Below are 24,780 nucleotides of genomic sequence, written 5' to 3'. Positions count from 1 at the left end.
TGCTGAATGATATATCATTCAGCAATATATCATACTTTCTCTTTGTTGATACATGAATATTGTTGATACATTTCAACATTTTAATAGGGAAGATGATTTTGTAATTCCATCTACTTGCTAATTCGAATGTAATTTAGTCTGCTGAGCTAAAAAGTACTGTAGGTCTATTTCGGAAAATAAAATAAAGCTATGCATCAATTTTGAACTGCAAAAGTTATGCCTTTTTCCCTGTGATAAATTAAATCATTTTCTTTGTTGGGTGCCATTGAACTTTTGTTGAAAAAAAGCAATTTTTGCATAAAAAGATATTCTGCTTATTATTGTTATATAACTTACATTAGAAAATTATGATAGAAAAGATAAAATATTAAATACATACTTATAGTTGAGTATAATAATAATAACTGAAATAACAAAGCATGTTAAAAACCATTACATAATAGCTGAAAAATTTATATTTAGAAAAGTAGCATAAATTATAACACAATTATACTACCAAGTTATGACAGATTGTTGTTGTCTTGTCCGTAAATTTCATGGAAGAACGGTAGCCAGAGCCTCAAGCAGGTTGGACTTTTATTTCCAAACCAAGCCCTTTGATACTGGAGTAGGCTCCCCAACCACTATACTATCTAGGCAGCATTATGACAGGTGAAGGAATTAAATAATGCAGTGAATGTACATTTTCTGAATTATATATAGTGCATCAGTTAAGATATACTAGTGTAAAAATAATAAATAATAGTAAACATATTGTTCAACACAGGATAATAATATAAAATTATTGAATTATTGTAAAATTATTAAATAATAATAACACTAATATTAAAATGTAAATAATAATGCTTAAGAAATAGTAATGAAAAATAATGAAATACATCAATAGGCTATTAAAAAGTATATAAATATATATGATAGATGCAATATATGCTATGTTCATAATATGTGAGCCATGTTCTTAATGCATAGGGAATGTATTTAAAAAAAAAAAAAAAACTGTACTGTAAACATATTGTCATTTAATGAAATTTTTGTTATGCTATGCAATCTTTGATAGTATTATTTGTCTTCAAAGCATATTTGATACTGGTTTTTTGTCAGTCATGGAAAATATTGTTTCTTGTACTATCAGTTATTAGGCAATCTGTAGTATAATGATAAGGATATACTTCTTTATTAATTTTGCTGCAGCTGCACTGGTTAAACAATTTATCCTTGTTAAATTTTTTTAAAGTTTTCGTAAAGCTGTCATTGTTAATCATCCTATATTTGCGCCTTCCCATTAGGACTGACATTCATCTATTATTTTTCACTTTATTTCAGTTTTAATGTTTTTTCTGAAATGGATACAACAACATATGGTAGCTCTTATTTTGCTGCAGTATCAGCAGTCTAATTGCTATATATGTATTTTTCATCCAATCTACTTCAGTTTTCTTTTACAGGTTTTCTAGGCCATTGAATTCTAAAATATTTGCTGTTTTTATGCAACATCGGAATTCACAAAAAATTCACACAAAATTCCTTTTCCTGTTTTCTTGTGTCATATACACTTGACACTTCAATGCCATGCTCTTCACATAATTTTGAGATGGATATACTTTTATGCATTTTTTTGCAGCAATTCCACTTTTTGTTTAATGAGCATCGAAACATGCTTTCACTTTGCAGCTCCAGAATTAGAAACTCTTTTAGACATTATTGAAAGTTGAAACTTTAATTTTGATCAAATTATTGTAATAAAAAGAGCCTTCAAAAATAATTAAAAGATCAAATAAATAAAGGAAGTTAAGGAACAGTGCAGTCTGCTATACTGAAATTCTTTGGAATCAGTAAAGTATAATTTTAGCCTAGCTTAATAACATCCATTATACATTATTGGCTATGTATCATGAGATTGGGGATGAAAGACAAATTGTTCCGCTAAATTTTGTCTTGCTTCTATCATATACTGAGACAATTTAGCCTGATTGTATTAGTTTAGCAATTTATTATGCTTACATCTATTTCTTGCACATGCTTAAGGCTTATTTGAATTCTGAGTAATAAATTCCCACATATACTTGAGGCTTATTGAGGGCCGGCACGAGATATCTTACCGCCTGATACATTCTCGGCGAGTCCTAAATTCTGCTGTCAAGTGCCTCCTTAAGTTCTAAATTTTTGCCGCCCCTAAATTTTGGATTCCAGTGCTTTCCCCAAGTTCTAAAAATACACTCTTTTGCAAAAAAATCGAAGCACCATGAAGGAAGTAGTTGTTTTTGATGAAATTCCATGTGTGTATGGCTCATACTCAAATAATAAAATGATTAAAAAATCAAGGTCATAGTACCTGTTCAGGGCTACAATCACCTATTGAGTGTTCAAATTGGTAGTTGGTCAAACTGCCCATGGTGGCAATGCGTGCTTGAATTCATCGAAGCAAGGAGTGGCAGAGGTTCCTAATGTCATCCTGTGACACATTCTGCCATGCATTCATCAGTTGTCGCTCCAGATCTGCGATATTTTGTGATGCCCGAATCTGGCAGCCTACCATGCCCCAGACGTGCTCAATTGGTGAAAGGTCTGGTGACCTTGCTGACCAAGGAAGACTATCAACCGCACGGAGACAGTCCAGAGATATGTGAGCGGTATGAGGCCTGGCATTATCTTGTTGGAAAATGGCCCCAGGATGACGTGCCATGAAGAATAATGCAACCAGCCACAGAATGGCATTTACATATCGTTGAGCTGTTAAAAATGTACGGAGGATTACTAAAGATGACCTGCTGTCATAAGAAATAGCGCTCCACACCATCACACCAGGGGTTATGGCTGTATGCCTTTGTAAAACAAAGGCTGACTGAGACCGCTGGCCCCATCCTCTCCAGACACGAACGCGGTGGTCATATGCTTCAAAAGTGAAGCGGGAGTCATCGCTGAACACTATACAATGCCAGTCTGATGACAGCTATGATGATCGACTGCGACACCGCTCCAGACGACTCCGCCGATGGTGTGGGGTCAAAGACAAACGTCTTTAAGGCCTCTGTGAGCGTGTGTAACCCTGCCTCAGATAGGCGTCGGGTGATGGTGGACGGTGCCACGGGAGGTATAGACATGGCTGTAGTGCGTTAAATAGTTGACAATGATACCATTGGAGTGGTTCAGGCCTGGCGAACAATCATCCTATTTTGCCTCACATACAAATGTTCCTTGGCCTTCCAGAGCCTTCATTTCATCGGCAATTTCCTTGTAGCAACCATTGCTGGCAACGTCTTTGCACAGCAGTGTCTGTACGCTGCAGATGGCAGCCTATTGCTCAGTATGAGCACCCAGCTTCGCGCAACCCTACAATGCGACCATGTTCGAAGTTGTTTAGTTGTCTGTAAGGTTTTTGATATTGTCGTAATGGCATCTTTAGTTGCTTCTTTATGGAATTGCAATGGTAGCAACAAAAAAAGATAAATTTTCCGCCTCTGTTTATACTTTGCGAATTGTTCACTGGAAATGCACTCTATGATCGCAGTTCCTGTTCATTTGCCTTAAAACTTTGATCATTTGCATGTTCGATCAAGATGTTTTTGCATACCAAATTTCATTACGAACGCAAAAGTCCTTCTTGGTGCTTCGTTTTTTTGCAAAAGACTTTATTTTTACCCTTTAATTTTGTTGCTCAGTGCTTCTCCAAGCTCCAGAAATCTTGTCTTTCCTAAGTTCTGCCGCCCGGTGCGACCATATGAGCTCTGGCACCAGTTCTGGGTTTATATGAAAAACAAATCAGTTATTCTTAATTCAAATAGCACTAAATGTAATCGTTTGGTCTATGAGTATCATTAAAAAAATCTATTTTAGTATATGGAAAGAAATTTTTCCTTTTCGATATTTCTTAATGCATTTAATTTAAATCTGTAATCAATGCCAAGCAGAATGTCAACATAAAAGGTTACCATAACCTTTGTATTAATATTAAATAAAAATTGGGGGGCATCTCTGCATGAGTCATTGCTCAAGTTGTCATGTATTGATCAGCCTGCAGTGATGAAAGCAAAATGTAATAAATAATGATTCACCAGTTTGGTATCAGGGATATAAAATATTAGTAGGTGTATAATCAATGTTGTTTCTATCTAGAATGTTTTGGTTTGAGATATATGCCAGGCAGATATGCAGCTATGGAGCCAAATTATCGATCACTTACATTTATACTAAATTATTGTTTCTTCAATAACGAAGTATTTATTTAGTGCCAAAGATAAATTAAGAATCGAGACGCTCGACATGTTTTATCTATGGAGGAAAAAATCAAATGCACATGTGTAAAGCATTTTAAAAAAAAGTTGTTGGCGGGTTTGAGGTCTGGATTTTTGATGATTCCAGATATTGGCTCTGGTGCCGGTTCTGGGTTTACATGAAAAATAAATTAGTTATTCATAGTTCAAATAGCACTAAATGTATTGTTCGGTCTATGAGTATCATTAACAAAATCTATTTTAGCATATGGAAAGAAATTTTTGTTAAATATTTCCTTGTTGAAATTTCTTAGCACATTTAACTTAAATCTGTAATCATTGCCAAGTGGAATATCAACATAAAAGGTTACTGTAATCTTTGTAGTAATACAAAAAAATACTAATATTTAAAAAAAAATGTTTGGGCATCATTGCATGAGTCATTTCTTAAGTTGTCATGCATTGATAAATATGCAGTGATGAAAGCAAAATGTAATAAATAATGATTCGCCAAGTTGGCATCAGGGATATAAAATATTAGTAGGTATATAATCAACGATGTTTCTATCTAGAATGTTTCGGTTTGAAATGTATGCCAGGCAGATATGCAGCTACAGAGCCAAATTATCTATTACTTACATTTATACTAAATTATTGTTTCTTCAATAAGGAAGTATTTATTTAGTGCCAAAGATAAATTAAGAATCGAGACTCTCCACGTGTTTTATCTATGGAGGAAAAAATCAAATGCACATGTGTAAAGCATTTTAAAAAAAAAAGTTGTTGGCGGATTTGAGGTCTGGATTTTAGGTGATTCCAGATATTGGCTCTGGTGCCGGTTCTGGGTTTATAGGAAAAATAAATTAGTTATTCATAGTTCAAATAGCACTAAATGTAATTGTTTGGTCTATGAGTATCATTAACAAAATCTATTTTAGCATATGAAAAGAAATTTTTGTTAAATATTTCCTTGTTGAAATTTCTTAGCACATTTAACTTAAATCTGTAATCATTGCCAAGTGGAATATCAACATAAAAGGTTACTGTAATCTTTGTAGTAATACAAAAAATTACTAATATTAAAAAAAAAAAAAAATGTTTGGGCATCACTGCATGAATCATTTCTTAAGTTGTCATGCATTGATAAATATGCGGTGATGAAAGCAAAATGTAATAAATAATGATTCGCCAAGTTGGCATCAGGGATATAAAATATTAGTAGGTATATAATCAACGATGTTTTTATCTAGAATGTTTCGGTTTGAAATGTATGCCAGGCAGATACGCAGCTACAGAGCCAAATTATCGATCACTTACATTTATACTGAATTATTGTTTCTTCAATAACAAAGTATTTATTTAGTGCCAAAGATAAATTAAGAATCGAGACTCTCCACATGTTTTATCTATGGAGGAAAAAATCAAATGCACATGTGTAAAGCATTTAAAAAAAAGTTGTTGGCGGTTTTGAAGTCCGGATTTTAGATGATTCCGGATATTGGACGTCCGGATATCAGACTTTGTACTGTATATATCCTAAGTCACACTTTTGAGACATGAAAAATGCAATTTGAATTTCGTCAATCGGCCCAGTAGAATGGGAGATATAGAACTGTCTCTTTCTTTTTTTTTTTTTTTTTTTGTTCGCAGTGTACATACTATTTCTAAAATTAAATCATTGGTAACAAGAGAAAATCTGCCCATGTGGAAATGAATACATCTGTAGTCTTTAAATAAATATGTAGCAACAGTAAGTAAAATAATAAAAAATATTTAATTCTTATTACTTGGCTCAATGTAGAATAACTGGTAGAAAACATTATAAAAATTGTTTAGCAGGAAATATATGTAAATGCACTGTGACCATTGAATGAAGCATCGGTTTATCTAAATGATTACAGCAAAAAGATCTATTTATTATTGAAAATGAAAAAAATAAAAAAAATGTACAAATCTGATTCTGCAATGCAAAGAAAGTATCAGTAAGGAGTTTGTGATTATTGCAGGATTTTTTTATAATGGGAAATTAAAAATAAAAAGAGGGGGTACATTAAAAAAAAGTCAACACACTATCAAGAGAAAGTTTTATGTCCAATATTTAAAAAATAAATTCTGTTTCTTTATCTCAATGACTTTCAAAGAGTGAAAATTCATCAAGACAAAGCAACAAGTCATACTTTGAAAAAACTGGCTCAGGTATTGCATATATACCTTTTCAACATATTCCTACAAAGTCCCCTGACATTTCTTTTATGGATTATTGTGGCTTTGGATACTTGAAAAGAACTCTTTCTAAGTGCAAGCCCACCATGATTGATGGACTCTGGAAAGTAGTGGAAGAGGAATGGAAATTAGTACCTCTTCAAATTTTGTGAAAAGCTCTTCTGGATCATGGAAATCATGATCTAGAAGGCTATCAGTCAGATACAGCAAAAAAAAAAAAAAAAAAAAAAAAAAATCCAGCTTTTTTTATCCAGGCTATCAGATCGAGCATTAAAAAAGTACCTTTTACATTTTCAACACTAAACGGCCCCAGATTTGTTCTAAAAAATATGCGAATACCTACTGTATTTTTGTCATATTTTCTATCGTCCTTCTAAAACGAATGTTACAGTTTTTTTTATTTGTGAATACACTTTTGCTATATTTATTTCTGTTTTGTATTCTGCTCTATATTCTTTTATACATTATTTCCTCTCTCTCTTTTTGATTCCAGAAACATTTTGTACTTTAGAGCGTAAACTCTTTCCTCTTGAGTGAAAAGTCAAACATTCCATTAAGGAAGTTGTCTAATTTGGTAGAAGTATCAGAGTATATTTGAGTTAGTTTTTCAGTTAATTTTTTAATTAATTTTATCTACATTTTGATAGCATAGTAATGGTAAATATATATATATATTATTTAAATGTATAAATGTAGTGAGAAAAATTGTGTAATTTAAAACAGGAGGCTGAAATCACTATTTAACTCAAGTTTTGACCACACTGAATTAAAAATAATTGTAATCACAGAATTTGGGTATAACTGAAATGTGTCGGTGTTGGTTCTGAACAGGATTAAATTGATCCATGAAGAATTTCTTGATTGTGAAAAAAGTAAAAGTGCCATGTGGATCATTACATACAATGTTTCCAGATGAGATAATAAAATTGGCAACTTAACTCCCTTCTGATATGTAAAGTTTCTTCCGCTTAAGGTATGTTAAATGTGATAAAGTCTTCTTTATCTGTATACAGTCAAAGTTTTCTGTAATTTGGATCATTTCATCCAATATGCGATCAATTTCACATGAGGGAAAACAATAGCAGGAGGAGAGTTAAGTATGGGTTACTATCCCAACCAGTAGCAATTGATAGAGTGATTGGCGAAAATTGAAAACTGAAAGGTCTTTATTACAGTTTATAATTTCCAACTTTATTTAATCAGTACTTTTTATTTTTCTTCCCGCTTTTTAAGGGTGGATTTTTATCAGGGCTGTGGAGTCAGAGTCATGGAGTCGTAATTAGAGTTGGGCAGATTTTGGGGTAAAAGGAATCAAAGCTGGAGTTGCTAAAAACAGGTCGACTCCAGTTTTTGTTGGACAGTTTGAATTTGAAATGGAATTAAAGTGAATTGAAAAAAATAATGAAAAGCTAAGTAATTATTTTTATTTATGGACTATATACATTAATAAATAGTTATTTTCTATTTTATTGACATATTAATAAATAAATATAAGGGAAGAGGATGAATGTGATATTTGCCATTAGTGATTAAACTGATTCATTTAATTATTTCATTTAGTTACAAATTTCAGTGGTAAATTTAGGTAAGCAGCAATAGCAGCAGGAACTTCCAAAATTGATGCCATTCCTAGGAAGCGTGTGTGTGTGTGTGTGTGTGATTATGGCAAAGCCTCGAGGGCTATCTGCCTAACAGGAGGGATGCCTTCGTGGAGGACTTTCTAAGGGAAACTGGCTCGTATACACGTTACACATGGGGAAAACCACGAAAACGCCCATGCAGCCAGCCCATTCGCGGGATTCGAAACTCGGACCGAACTACCAGTGTTCAGCGACTTTACCGCTTGGCCGCTGGTGGGCCCATTCCTAGGAAGCAAGGAGGAAAATGAGAAATTATTGATCAAAACCATAGATGATTACAGGAATGCTACAAAACTGCTGAAAGAAAGGAACATACCATTCCATACTTTCCAATTGAATGCGGAAAAACCACTGAAAGTAATGTTGAAGAACATCCCGGATAATGTAACTGAAGAAGCGATATTCAAGGATCTAGAAAGAAGGAAGTTTCTGATCTTGAAACTAAAACAGTTCCAAAGAAGTAAAAAAGCATAATTCAGAAAAACTGCCCATCTTCTTGTTGGAGCTTGAGAAAAAGAAATCAGGATATGCCGTACACAACCTGAACTGTGTGTTCAGTGTTAACATCAGAATAGAAAAGTTTGCACTGAAAAAGCGACATATTCAGTGTGTTATATTTGCCAAGATTGGGGACACAAGCAGCAGTTATGCACCAATGCAGAGAGGTGCTCCAAATGTGGAAAAAAACACAGAAGCAATCAGTGTGACCTGAAACAAGACACAGAACCAACATGCATTTTTTGCCAAGAAAAACACGTTTGCAGTTATTGTATTTGCGGGGAGTATAAGAAGAAATTTGAAAGAAGGATCCCACGAAAGACGATTCCACCGCCTAAAAAAGCAGACTTCCCAAAACTTATTCAGGCTGAAGTAGACAGAAATCATGAAAACCCCACCAAACCTCTTTACAGCGAGAAGTTGCAGAAGAAACTGAAGCCCCCCCCCCAGCAGAAGCAAGAGAAGCTTTGGACTGGCTTAATGACTGGAAAGTTAATAGTTTCCTTAAAACTGTTATTTTGCAAATAGAAAAGTTAAGATCGGAAAAGACGACAGCAAAAAAATTATCAGCAGGTTTCCAAACTGCGATGACACTAATGAATATTACAGAATCAGATGATCAAGTTGCTGATCAAAGAACTTGGACCCCGATTGGACTTCGAATGACTACCTTGCACCTACCATGATGGCCTGCTAATGCAAAGACCTTCCAACATTTAACATCTCACATAGATCGTATGCTCTGCATATTTGTGTTTTTCACATTCGGGTGGTGCCATATAAATTTACATGTCCTTATTTTACTCACAACCGCGAATGGCCGTTCTTGATACAGCAACTTAGATCGATCAGGTTTAAACTCTTAGAAGTTGATGCCTGTAACGAAAGTAAAGCATAAGCATAAAAAAGTTACAATCTGAAGAATTGACAGGAGGTGAGAATGGAAGAATGTGATGTTTATTTTTTCTGAACTGGAGGGTTTACTGCAGAAGAAATCATTCCTTCAATGAAGAAAAGGGAAACTAGCTTGCTAGATGATGAGATCTTACTGGGTTCAATATATGTAGATCCGAAACACCGAATTTTCTTGGATGATGAACAAATTAAAAGAGCAAAGAAAGCCATCTATAAACTTTCATTAAGAATGAAATTATTCTCAGAACAATTGGAAATTTGAATCAGGACAGTCAAACTGCAGACATTGCAATTGAGTCTCTATTATCCTCTTCCAGTGATGAATTAGATTTTGAGAAATATTTTTGGATAATATTGAAAAGGCTAAGGCAAAGAAAGCTGATAAAAATAAAGAAAAAAGAGCCTTTAGATATAAAAATGAAAAAATACAAACAAGATTTTTACATGGCCTTTGAGAGGCCTTTGAATAAATAGAGAAATATGATTGTGCTTGCAAAACACCTCTTTTGGAACTTATAAAAATCTATCCTGAAAAGTTAAAAGAAGTAGCCCTAACAGTAACAGCTCTTCCTTCCACTCAAGTCAGTGTGGAAAGACTCTTCTTAGCTCTGAAGTTTATCAAATCGGATCTATGGCCCTCCAACAAAGAAGATCTTGCCGAAGCTATACTGTTTCTTAGAAATAACTAATGCCAATTTTTCCATTTCATAAATAAATGCTAATTAAAATAAATAATCTGCTATGCCATCAATTTTTTTTTGTAGCATCTGTTACTTCTTTTATATTAAAAATATAAGCTGTAACCCATATATATATGTTTACATACAGCCACATATATATATATATATGGGAGTCAGAGTCTTTAAAATTCCAGGAGTCAGAGTCGGAGCCGGTCGTTTTCTCTACTGACTCTATAGCTCTGATTTTTATCATGTAAACAGTCTCTGATTTCACTCATGACATCTGAAGTCATAAATATAAGTCAATAGGGGAAATATAGAAATTATTCTTCATTGTGTATATACATGCCATATCAGCTTTTTTATCAGTCATTTTAATATTCATTTGTCTGGTTGCACATCTTGAGTGATAGATAGTAATTTTATACACTTTATTCTTATTAGATGAATGAATCATAGTTTATTTTCTTGCTTAAAATATCTGGCATAACCTGCACAGTTTTAGCTAGTTTCATGCTTTGTATCTGGCTTTAGGACTAACTTTGTCTTGTCGCAATTTATTTATTTGGTATTCTGTACTCATGCAGTCATTCCTGTAATACCTCTATACTTGTGCAGCATTCCTTTCATATCTGCCACATCTTGAGTTATTGAGGTGAGTGTATAGAATATATATATATATATATATATTTGCATCTCACCAAAACCATATTAGGAATAAATTTGAACTACTTCTATACTGTGTAATAGAATTGGGGGTTTAAGAGTAAGTGAATTTTTCTTAACTTCCATTAGTTCTTTGACACTAGAATTACGGTGGTCTTCGTATACCTAGAATTATGGCGGGTGTCATTTTGACCCCTTGATAAGATATCTGCATATTTCCCTATATGGTATAATGTATTTGTGAAAAAGAAATTAAAAGTATTTTAAAATAATTTTTTTTTGCTATATAAAGAGTACACAGAAATAGAAATATATAGAAATATTTTATTTACAGATAATATATTAGTCAGCACAGCAGTTAGCTTATACACTTATCATTCTGATTTTTTGTGTACAATATCTGCATACATATTTATTACAGTTGTTGCAAATATTAGAAGTTTTGTTACCTTTGCATTTCCTTACTTGACATTTCTTCTTTCTTTTTGATTCTATTGAATCTTGTCCATACACAAAGCCACTTGAAGAGAGAACAAATTTGTTTTTAAGTAGATATGTATTCTTCTCCTAGTTCTTCTGCCAAACGGAATAGAAAATTCCTTCTGCTGATATTTTCTTTTGTAACTTCCTTGTACAGAATCCCCGCATTTATGCCTGCTAAGTCCAAAATATTGTAGAATACACGTACTGGCCAACGGCATGATGGTGCTTTCACAGAGTACTTTCTTGCCATTTAATCCAAAGCATCTAACCTGAATTTTGTAGAATTATAAAACTGTAATTACACTGGTGTCCAAAAGTTAAGCATAAATTGTAAAATGTGAAAAACATGGAGTAAATATTCATAAAATTATTCCAAATTTCTTGCGGATAGTAATTGGGTGAAGAAGAAACATTGGGTTTATGCAAAACTTTTCAGTCGACTACATCCTGCGCGAAACACCTGCACATGTCGGAACTCAGAGAAACCAATTCACGCAGCATAGGCACTTCAGACAAGTTTCAGGCAACTGCTGTGAGAAAGAACGTTGTTAACCATCAAACAAGGTGAATGATGGCACAAAGACGCCAATTGGAGATGTTTGTGAAAGCAAGAATCTTTGGAATGCTGGAATCCAGACGATCACAAACCAAAGTGTCTCGAATTCTGAATGTGAAGCAGTCTGTGATCTCAAGACTGTGGCAGAGGTTTGAAAGAATGAGAAATGTTACCTGACGACCAGTATCAGGTCGACCAAGATTCACAACCCCTCGCCAAGACCAATATCTGGTAATAAGTGTGCGACGTCAGAGGGGCAGTACTGCCAGAGCACTGGGTTCGGCGCTCACAGTAGCCACAGGAATACGAATTTCGAGACAAACAGTTTACAGGAGACTCAATCATGCTGGCCTGTATGCCAGAAGACCAGCAATTTGCGTTCCCCTCACGTCTGCACAGAAACGCGCTCGTTTGAACTGGAGTTTGAAACATCAACAATGGAGTGTGGGAGAGTGGGCCAGTGTGATGTTTAGTGACAAGTCCCAGTTTAGTCTGAGTTCTGATTCTCGTCGGGTAATGATATGGAGAGAACGTAGAACACGTTTTGAACCAAGAAACATATCGGAAAGACATCATTTTCCATCAATGGGAATAATGGTATGGGCAGGCATCATGATGGATGGCCGCACAGATCTCCATTTCTTTGACATGGGGTCTGTGACTGGTCAAAGTTACAGAGACGAAGTTCTTGAGCCTTATGTTCGCTTGTTTCGAGGTGCTGTCAGTTCTGACTTCATATTCATGGATGATAATGCTCCATGTCACCGAGAAGTGCTGGTTGATGACTTCCTTGAAACGGAAAACATCCAGCGCATGTCGTGGCCTGTGAACTCCCGATTTAAATCCTATCGAGCATGTATGGGATATGCTCGGGAGACAAATTGCCGCCCTTTCGCACCCACCAAGCTCCGTTACAGAACTGAAGAGAACTCTCCAAGAAGCTTGGAACCGTTTGAGCCCACAACTCATTCATCATCTCATAGCAAGTATGGTAAATCGCTGTGCAGCGTGCCTGGCTGTCAGAGGTGACCACATGCCTTATAAAACTGCAGCATCAGTAATTTATTTAATGTTTTCTTTCTTTTATTCTCTAAAGTGTGAATCTTTGCTATTCTCAGTTTTCTTTCAAACTGCTACTTTGAATAATAAAATTAATTATTATCATTCTTTTGATTTGCTTCCTTATTTTATAACCATTTTACACTTATCATGTTTCCCACCAATCTGATTTACAGTTCCTTCTTTATTCACATAATTATCAATTATGCTTAACTTTTGGACACCAGTGTACAACAGGAACCTCTTTTCATTAGATTCAAATTCAACTGTTGAATGGAGTGTGCGTAACAAAATTACGGTTTTGTTCCTTTTACCTTGATATGATGTGTTATATAGTCGTGTTTCGTCACAACTGAAGAAAAATGTTTGTTTCTTACATTTTTGAAACTAGAGGTAATTTCTCTTTTTGCACTATTTACTGTTCCAACATGACTCAATCCTTTTGATTTTAGGGATTTCACAAGTTTTACTGTTGTAAAGAAACTGTCTGTAGTTATATTTCGGCCAGTATTTTTGTAAGGATCAACTAAACGATTTACTACGTTCTCTCCTAGACTTTGATCACTTGGTCTCATTTCATCTTTTCCTAAATATGGAAATCCGTTTAATAAGTATTTTGTCTTAACGTCTACTAGCCAAAATTTTATTCTGAATTTATCGGGCTTGTTAGGCATATACTGCAAAAAACGGCATCTTGTTTTTATAGGGAGTAACTGTTCATCAATCGTAATGTATTCATTTGGTTTGTAGCGAAGCTTACAGTTTTCTACAAATGTATTCCATACCTCAGATATTAGTGCAAATTTATGGCACTGCAAACGTGAAGACCTTGTTAGTTTATTATGAAATTGAAGAAGTTTCATAATTTCCAGAAAACTATCTCTACTTATAGTTTCATGAAAAAACTTTGGTCCCCAAGTTTGACCACAAACTAAGAATTGGTAAGCCTTTGGTGGCTAATGCCCCCCTTACGTACAACAACACTGTGAATGCTTCCAGTTCTGCTAATAAAATAGTGAAAGAGTCATTATGAGGTTAACGCTTTGCTTCAGCATCAGTACACTCCTTTATGACGCATAAAATTTTTTCATTTATTATTAACTTCCATGCACTAAGAGTGCACTAACTATCTGATGGACCAGAACAAATGTGACGTTTAGCATAGGATGTCGGTCCTACATTTTCTTCCAAGGGTCGCCGGCCAGAAGTATTTGAAGTATTTTCTACTTTCCATACAGTTTCATCACTAGCAATTTCTTTACAAGTGTTAGTCTGAATTACGTTGAATTTCATATTCCCTTTTGAGCATCTACTAGTTCCCGCATTGGCATTCTTAGGTATGACAGAATTTGAACTCGTAGAAACAAATCCATTTGTACTTTCACTTGAGCTGGAGGATGATATTGCATGATTACTCTCTATAATAAATTCAGAATCACAAGATGTTTCATCTCCATCTTTATCTGTAGAATTATTTTTGATTTCAGAACCGGAATCGGCATCAGATAGTTCTTGCATCAGTTTCATGATTTCTTCATGCTTTAGTCCTTTTCTAGGTGCCATTAGTATGTCAGTATAATAAATTCATGTAAATAGAATAAAATTTTCCACTAAAACTTGTTATGAATAATAAACAAATTATCTACGAAAAATCTACAAACAATCTACAAACGTTCAGCGTAATAATCTCTTTTCTCTGTTTTCTTTCCACAAAGAAAAGTATTGCACATATTTCAAATTATCTGACTGGCAGATGGGAAACTATGCAGACCCCCATATTCTTTTCCTTTGTTTATATTTTGTTTAGCAGGTGCAAATAAAAATAGTTTACAGAAGTAACAGTGTTCAGATAATACAATGGAATGTATTCACATTTCTTTTCTCTCAAAGGGGTCAAAATGACACCTGCCGTATTTCTAGGTATAATCATTTGTTAGGGCTAAAATAAGAATATGATTTTCTTGAAATCTTTACTGTTTCGTAAATCGCAATGATTTAGGAAAAGTCGAGAAAAGATTAAGATATTTGCGAAAAAGAAGAACAGCTGTCAGAGATAAAAGTTCGCTAGGTGTAAAAATGACCCCTTCCGTAATTCTAATGTTAAATCATATGAGGTCTGTGAATACTCTGCTTTGCTTTGATCCAAATTTTTGCTCCAGCTCATCTGCTTGAAGATTCATATTATGAATTTCAATAATTTTATTTAATTCTTTCTTCTCTATGGAATCCTTAACACTATTATAATTTCTTCTTTTATCTTTTTAGGGTTTATTGTTTTCCTTTCTTGCTTTAATTTTCTGTAGATAATTCCATTACTTTCAGTGTCCCTGTCTTGTACTATTTGGATGAGAGTACTACTCTTTTGGACTTTTCAAATTATTTTTATCCTGGGTTTTACATTTCTTGAATTCAAACCTTTGTGTATGTAAAATTTGCCTACATTTTGCATAACTGCATTTCAGCCCATAGTTTCTAGGAATATGTGACCTTTAGAATTTTATTATTTTATGATATTTTGCTGAATATATTTTGAAATTTTTGAAAGCTGTTTCTTATACTGTTGTCTATGTTCTGACTACTAATTTCAGAAAAATTAAGCGGTATTCCAATTCATATGCCAAATATTTAACTTGCATAAGAGAATTCTCACTCAAAGTGATGCTTTTGTAATCTGTAGTGTCATTTGATTCAGCACCTACCATCTCTCTGGTACTTGAGATTTAAATGATTTTGTAATGATGATTAACCTAATATGATGGCAAACAAATCATGGCATAACTTTGGAACAGATTTTTAATTACCAAAAATATTCATATAGAGTTTCTTTTTTCTGCATTTTATGTTTTGATAATAATTCATGTAAACTTTGGAACAGATTTTTAATTACCAAAAATATTCATATAGAGTTTCTTTTTTATGCATTTTATGTTTTGATAATAATTCATGTAACTGAGCATAGTTATATTGAACATCATATTCATTTTAAATGCATTTCATGAATTAATTTTTGTTAATTCCTCAAAAAGAAATAACTTTATTCCAGTTAAAGATTTTCCAGTTAAAGATCTATTCTAGTTCCAGTTATTCCAGTTAAAGATCTTTTGGCGAATGTAAATTTCTGTAATTCATTTAGTTTTAACAAATTAGATACATATTTTTTGATAAGTTTTCAATGAATTCGTCAGCCGAATTATATGTGCGCGGGTGTATTTCCGTTTTACACAAGTCGGCTTCTTTGGAGGTTAGAGATCACACTGTCCAGCTGCTTTTTCCTCTTTTTGCGGGGGTTGAAAACACGTGTTTTGCTTGTTCAGAGGCAAATAGCTCTAAGGGGTGGCGATTTTTGACAGATTTATAGGTTGGAAACATTCTTCTGTTGCGTGGGAAAGAAAGGGTCTGTCATCTTGTAGAAAGTGCTGGATTTCTGAGAATCTTAGAGGCTATTTATTACCTTTTCTCTAAGTGGCCGAGGGAGTCCACGTTTCCTTAAGATTGGTTAAATTTTTTAGTGTTGTTTGAGCCAATAGTGATTTTGAGGCATTTCTTGGTGAGTGTAAACCGAGTTTTCTTAAGTCGTTGCAAAAAAAAGCAGGGTTATTTTTAGACTGAAAGAGACCTTTTAGCAGATTTTTTTTGGAGCCTTAGCAGGTTTGCTTCTTTGACGGCGGCCCCTTAGGGGCCGGCCGCAATCAGTGAGGTGTTGGGATGGAGCGGAGGGAAAATGCGGCGGCTCTTCAAGGGTCGACTGCGGTTTACAGTTAAGCTGTTTATCTGCAAGATTCTGGTTACGGAGTGTCTGAGATAGTGCGGGTGCTCGTCATGCTGATGGCAGCAATTCCTGTCTTGCGGCCTATTATTTTCAATTTCGTCGCTGATATTTTTTTTTCCCAATTGTGGAAGAGTCTGAACTGCTCGTGCTGGAGTTTCTATTTTGCTTTGGAAAATATGGAAATATGGGAAGTCGTCATCTCCTGAGATCTGTTGTCTCCAGTTTCGACCTCCTTCTCTTATCTTCAATGGAATTTCGAAATTTTAGGGAAGTTGATTTATTGAGTTAAAACACTGCTTGACGGAAGTTACTGCTCGAACTATGAAAAAGTCCGGTTCCTGAAAACAACGATGAAGTTTTGGTTGTTATGTTTTCGACGTTTCGTGACTGGATCCGGGCAGCTCCCCGAGTCTCTCAGATGTGTACGTGGGTTTTCGTGAGTGACTTTGTTTTCATTGGTGCTTTTCTTTTGATAATTAATCTTTATAAATTTGGAAATGTTTAATACTAAAGCAAGAGCTGTCATGTTTAAGTAGATGAAAATTGAATATTTACTGTTGCTAAATTTCTAGCTGAGAAGATATTTTTTTTAAAAATTAATGTTTAATAGTCAGAAGTTAATTGAACTTATTGGAGGAGGTGAATCTTTGTTTTAATATTAAGTGCTATGTTCAATATGATTTATTCTAAATTAGCTTTTATAAATGAGTTTAATCTTCTTGAGTTCCTGTTTAAAATGATTAAGAACTGTGACATGTTTCACTATGATTTTTGTATTAATGGAATAATGTTTAATATGAGATTGATATGGGAAAAAAAAACTATGAGTAACTTTTAAGAGATTTTGTAGGGGTAGTCTGGCCAGCTGTCTTAAATTATAATGTGTGAGAATTTTCAATAAATGTGTTTATTATGTTTAATATTGTATGTTTCTTTTGTGTATTAATTGTGGTCTACTGTAGGTCACCCATGTGATCCTTACGGAAACATGGTTATTTTATTCGAACCTGGGTATTCATATTCCGGTAGTAGAAAAATCAGTTTTAGTATTGGTGACTATACGATCGGTTTACGGAATTTAATTTGATTTGTTGATTAAACTTCTCAATTGTGAGATTGTATCTTTCCCTGGTGTTTTGAAGAGATCTGTGTTGTATTTGAATTGTTAAGGGTTTAAGGCTATCTCTAGATTTTGTATTGAAATTTATGTGTTTTCAGGTTGGAGATCTAAATTAGTTTTACTTTAGTGAGAGATAGCGTGTTAAAGATTTTGTTGTGGAAGTGCATTTTTGAATTTTGTTTTGTCAAATAATCGTGTTTCTACCAAAACACCAGGGAGGATATCTTTCTTTGATGTCTCTTAGATTTAAAAGTTTGATTATGTAAGTACTTAGTTTTAGTTTTAGATTAGTTTTTTTTTTTTTTTTTTTTTTTTTTTGTCGCGGTACCAAAGAGAAAGTTAGTTAAGAAAGTAGTTAGAATAAATATAAAAGTAAAAAGTAAATTTTTCCTTTTTTTTTACATAACAAATTTATATACATATTTGAAAACTGTGAAAACAGAAATTGAATTGATGACTTATCAGTCATAAGGGCCTCAGTCTGAATATTATGGGAATTAGTATTACCTTAAGCTGCATAATTTTCAAATGTATCAGATATAATTTCATCCTCTAATTTATTTATGTTATTTTGTAAAATACTTAAATTGCATAAATAACTTGTAATCCTTTTAATTACTGATTTTGAACCATCACAAGGTATACTTAATATGTTTGAAACTATAAGTATATCATTTAAAGAAAAATTTTCTTCAGCATACTGTTTGTTTAAAAAACCATCGTCATCTAGTTTAAATGTAAAATCAGTAAAATCCCTGGGTAGCTTTCAGTTCTGAAGGTCGCCTTCATGATGAAATAGAAATTTATAAAGTTACTTAATATTCCCTACTTTTCGATATTTAGAATCAGCTTCTATTTCTTTTATATTCGCTAACTTCATAGTGTAATATATAACAAAAATCAAACTTTTAAAGTTGACTTACTCGTATCAGAAATTTATACCATTTAATGCCATGGTTGAATATCACAATCTGTAAGCACAGCAAGCGATGAAATATGAGTGTTATTCTTAAACACTTATTTTTAATTTGTTTAATCCTGCTTCTGACACCATTTTTGTGGGTTTTTGTCTTGGGCAAAAAAATTACTTCAGTACAGTGGAATATCAAAACACTATTTAATTCAGTGAAGTTCATTATAAAGTTTCTTATACTCATTTTCATACAAGCCATATTCCATTTTATCAGTTTGTTCAACTTTTATAAAAATTTTGAAACCTTTATGGAATTTTGGAGAGTTTATATGTATTCTATTTTGCAATTTTAACACTATATCAGTAATATAAGAAATTTCTTGTGTTTAGTATTTTATTTATTTTACAATTTCTGTACCAAAATCAAAAATTGAAATGCTAAATTTATTGAACTTAAAGAATTATTGACATTGTATAAGTTAGCATGATTCTGTTTTTATATGTCATTGACAAATGTTTGATTTGGTTTACAGGAATTTTGCTAGTACACAGCATAATCTGCATTTATTCTCCAGCAAATGAACCAAAGTATCAATTTGTATATGGTAATTCTCTTATGCTGAAGAGATTAGAAGGTATCAATGTCTAATAGTAATTTTAATGCTTTGCTTTTGTCACAAAGCAATCTGTTTGGGGCCTTCTTCTCTTGTAGCTTATAACTGCTGCTTTATCTGTGTGCATGATGGAAAATGTTCTTGTCTGTTACATTAATTTTTCAGAATGCTTCTACTAACAAACTGCAATTATATCATCCTTGTTTAAATAGGTTTTTGTTTCTACTGTGGTGGTGGTATAGTATTTAAGCAATGTATTCCTGACATTCTTTTATTTTCATTTAAGAATCTCTTGCTGGTTTGCATGAAGTCAAATTCAAATCTAAGAATTCATCTTCTGGAACTTAATAATAATTTATAGAGTTCATTTAATATTTATTATTTAAAAAAATATCATATGGTAATCTTTTATAAAATAAAAATAGATAGTTACAATTTAATGGATATATATATATATATATATATATATATATATAAAGAAATAAATGTTAATGTAAAGCATAATTATTGTTACAAAGAAGATATGAAGTAAAATTTTGTTCTTTGAAAAATTCAGGGTTCGTACGGTCCTTAAAAGTCCTTAATTTTTTCAAAAATGGTTTTTGGTCCTTAAAAGTCCTTAATTTTGGCCAAAATGAATAAACAGTCCTTAATTTTGCTCATTTGACATTTCTTATCATTTCTAATGATTGCCATTCTAAGTGTGAATTACGATTTCTCATGAATATGGAATTAAAATTACATGGCTCTTAACCAATCTGTTGGCGGATTTGCGTTGCAAACGATAAAAAAAAAAAAAAAAAAAAAAAAAAAAAAAAAAATTAGCTACCCGAACGTTTATCTTTTTGGAAACCAAAACATTGTAGAAAATATTCTTAGTTTCATATTCAGTTTCCGAAATGCAATCTTCATTGCTTTCAAATATTTCTAATAAATCTCACATGCGCTGCATCTCCAGTTTATAGGAACTCATTCTTTTTACCATAATGCAGTTATAAATTTTTAAGAATTTAATGTCAAGTACTTTAAAATCACTTGCGAGTAGAAATATTTACTGTTACACTCTAGAAATCAATTTCTGAACTAAATATTCAGTCAGAAAAACACTTACACGGACAGGCGCGTGGGGTGTGTCATATCCCAGTTCCAACAAAATACCGATAAATCTTTTTCTGAAACAGACAGGCAAAGAAAAAGCTGTTCTGAAAGTCAACCACAACTAGAAACTCAGCTACTGAAAGCATCACAGAATTTCAGTTTCACAAGTTAGGAATATTCCACTTTTATGTAGGGTTGGGATATGATACACCCCACGCGCCTTCCCGCGGGTTAATTCAAATAGCACTAAATATAATCGTTTGTCCTATTAGTATCATTAACAAAATCTATTTTTAGCATAAGTAAAGAAATTTCTGCTAAATCCCCCTGTCAACATTTTAGCGCATTAAACTTAAATCTGTAATCGGATAATACTCTTGTTATTTGGCGTCGCCGCATGATTCATCTCTCAAGTTGTCATCTGTTGATAAACATGCGGTGATGAAAGCAAAATACAATAAATAATGATTCGAGATTTCGGCATCAAGGATATAAAATATTAGTTGGTGTAAAATTAACAAATGTTTCGGTTTGAGATTATGCCAAGCAGATACGCAGCTATGGAGTCAAGTTACTAATCACACAAATTTATGCTAAAATAATTATTTCTTCAATAATGAGATATTTTATTTAGTGCCAAACTGAGATTAAGAATTGGGATTTCCGGCATGTTTTTTTATGATGAGGAACAAAATCTAATGCGCATGCATAAAGCATACCCCTTCCCTTCAAAAAAGCCCTAAAAAATTGATTGGTGGTGGCTTTGAGGTCCGGATTTTAGATCATTCCAGATATTGGATGTCCGGATCTCGGACTTTGTACTATATATATATATATACATCTTTCAAAATATAACTTACCAGTATGGATTCATTCTTTTAAAATAATTCTACTTTAATTAAACTTAGGAGATAATATAATCAATTAATCAATATTGTTTAGGAAATAAATTATATATATATATAGTAAAAAATGTATATTTTCACTATTCAAGTATTCACTGTGACAAGTTTTCTTATCTTGTCACATGAACAGGCCTCTGTGGAAAGGGGCTTCTCTGTAAATAAAGCAATTGAAATTGAAAATTTAAGTGACTCATCATACATTTTTCAACACACAGTATTTGATTACATAAAATTTTCTGGAGGTGTTCTTAATATCAAAATTAATAAAGAAATGAGATCAGCAGCAGCTTCTGCAAGAAGTGGAGTTCGTTATTTAGAAGTTCAGTATTTAGAAGAACAAAAATCTTTAACTAAATCTGAAAATTTAAAGAGGAAAAGAAATATTATTGAGGAAGAAATTGATTATATGAAGCAGAAGAAAAAATTTCTTCAAAGGGACATTAAAGATATTAATGAAGAAGTAGATGTTTTAGCAGATGAAGCTGAGACCAGCAGGAACATTGATTTGTTTATCAAAGCAAATGAACTTAGAAGAATAGTTAAAGAAAAGGAAATAGACATAAATAAATTAGATGTTAAATAAAATAGCTGAAAAGATTTCAGATTTAAAAAAAGCACAAATGTTTTGTATCTTTTATTGTACAGTTTATTATTCTAGTATCTTTCAAAAAACCAAGGAAATAAATTGTATGTTTACAAATCAGTTATTTTAATCTGCAAAATATTCATACATTGTGATTATAATAGTAGTTGACTGTGTTTAAATAAATATCAAATAAGTTAAATAATAATCATGTAAATCTCTAAAATAGTGACTGTTATTAGTGTAAAATACACTTATACATGTTTTTCAAGAAATTCTGTTCCTAATTAATGTTATCTGCTTCATAACTTGTAGGGAGTTAATTTAATTTTCAAAATTGTTTTATGGTAAGTATTAAATTGAATTTAATAATAGTGCATAATACACACTTCTGTTAGTTTCTTAAAGTGAAATTACAAGCATGAAGTCAGTTGTATGGATAATTGCTTTAATCTATTCATTTTTTTGTTTGCTGATAGGTCCTTAATTTTTTCTTTGATGGTCCTTAAAAGTCCTTAATTTTCATGTAAGGAAATGTGTACGAACCCTGAAAATTATATTTAATTTTTATTGCTGTTTGTTAAATTGACCCTTGTTACGAAGTTAATTCATTTAAAAAAAATTCTTTTAATTTTTGTAATTTTCTGTGCTTAGAGTATCAAAGAAGAATGCCAGGATTATAAAAACATACCATTAAAAATTTTTAAATATATTGAAGTGACTTGAGTGTAGCTGTAAGTTTTTCAAAGCTTATTTCATATATTATTGAATTAAAACATTTGCTTTCACACCTTGAAACCATATTTGATCTTTTTTAAGTGAGATGAGTAACAGAGTTCCAATTGTTGTAGTTGCTGTGGGAATATATTTAATTTATATAATTCATTTACAGCTTGTGATAGTTTCAAGTTCAGATCAATAATTGCTGCAATATTGTAAAGCTTAGTTTTCAGTTTAACAAAATATTCAATTCAGGACTGTAGACAAGAACAGACCATAGAAAAACCTTTTATTTGGCAAATATTCTTTAAATTGTTGATAAGTATAGGGTTTTGAATTCTTATGTATATTCTAGGTTTAGGTTCATACAATTACCAGTCAGCCAATATGACAAATTATCTCTCAGAAAATGGTAGAGGAGTATGTGGCATTGTTTTCATCAGGTACAATGAACTGTTTATCATTGTTCTTTCAGATAATAACCTGAGAAAAACAGCTATATCATAATCAACATAATCAATATTCTTTTAGGTATGAGATTACTTAGAGCCACAACATTTCGTGGGTAGTCAGCCAGATGCATGTTAATCGTGACGAACTCCTGCTTAGGCTGCAGTTACCGGTTTTCTCGGGAATGTTCTCGAAGGCAGGTCGAAAGCTATTTATACCCTGTCTGTACACAAAGTATCTTGAGTAGTAGTATAGTATGTTGAGTTCAGTAGTAGTGTCTTGAGTTCAGAGATTAACTCGAGAGTGATCAACCAAGTCAGGAGCTATGTGTTAGTGCTTTGCATGAAGCCATCTTCACCGTTATAGCCTGAAGACTGTATTGCTGATTGTTTCAGCATGTTTGTTGTAGTTTTTCGACAGCTGTAACCACAGATTTAGACTTGATAAGGCCATAAGCTATTTGAGATTGTGGGGCCCTTTATAAGTCTGTTATAACATATTTTAATACTATTTATACTATATTTTAATTTTGGGGGGACTCTCAAGAAAGTAGGGGCCCTAAGCTACAGCTTGTGTAGTTTATACATAAATCTGGCCCTGACTGTAATGTGCCTTTGGTACTCTTGTGTGTAATACTGGCGAATAAATTGTGTTTTGATGCTTCATCAAGTGTTGTCGTCAATTATTCCAAATCCATGAATTCTTAGAATGTAACAATATTTACATTTTTATTATTGCAAGAACATGAAACAAAATAAACATTTGTATGCTTCTATATGCACTGCAAAAAAATACATTTTGCTATTATATAACTCATAAATGTGTTTTCATTTTTATTCATATGTAATGCTAGATTTCTGAGTATGAGATGTTAAAGCTTGCAAGAGGCACAGGGCCATTGCCAGAGCATATGCAGATAATATGGCTGCACCGGGTGACAGAATTTAGGGGTGGCAAAATTTTTAGAATTTTGAAAGGAACTGGGTGGCAGAATTTTGAAGTTGTTGAGTTTGCACCAGGCGATGAAACGTCTAGCACCCTGAACAGGCATATAAAACTGAGAGACATGTTCATTATAATTTTCAAAAATCAATTATTAATGACTGCATGAACTTATTTTTTTATTGGGGGGGGGAAGAGGAGAGAGAGAGACAACAAATCCATTATATTGATTTCTAAGGTTTCTCACAAAATGTTGAGCATTTAGGTACAGAAAATATTAACATTATTTTGTGGCCAATATTGATACTTCTTTCATTTTATGACCAATACATGTATAATACATGAGGTGTAAGACAAATGAGTGAAGATTGCAATGCTGCTTATTTATACACTGATTGTTTGTGAAGTAAATATATCATGAGTTTTCTTTTTCGGAGAATGACTTCATTCAAGACATTTATAATTTTTATTTACATATTAGCAAAATTTAAGGTATTGATATTTTTAAAGATTTATTGAAAAAAATAGAAAGAAGTTATTTGAAACAAATATGAAAAATGTTGTACACAATTCATAAAATTATTATTTCTGACAGTTTGATATAGAAAATTGAAGTTTTCTATAATTTTATGTTGAATAGATGTGTTAAAATGCAATTACAAAAGTATCAATAAATATTGTTTGTGAAGTAAATGTATCATAAGTTTTCTTTTTCGGGGAATGACTTCATTCAAG

At 32.7% G+C, this 24,780-nt stretch overlaps 1 protein-coding gene across 1 annotated transcript in view; it reads left to right on the top strand.

Annotated features, from left to right (window-relative positions):
- LOC118197920 (progestin and adipoQ receptor family member 4-like) overlaps positions 1–24,780 on the top strand; it is a 58,011-nt gene that overhangs the window by 12,621 nt on the left and 20,610 nt on the right. The gene's annotated exons all lie outside the window — the stretch shown is intronic.

The sequence above is a fragment of the Stegodyphus dumicola genome, chromosome 7 (assembly GCF_044657685.1).
Source record: "Stegodyphus dumicola isolate Sdum_Otavi_A_Nest chromosome 7, ASM4465768v1".
Classification (NCBI taxonomy): Eukaryota; Metazoa; Arthropoda; class Arachnida; order Araneae; family Eresidae; genus Stegodyphus; species Stegodyphus dumicola.
The sequence above is the reverse complement of the archived record's forward strand: the minus strand, read 5'-3'. Positions and strand labels throughout refer to the sequence as shown.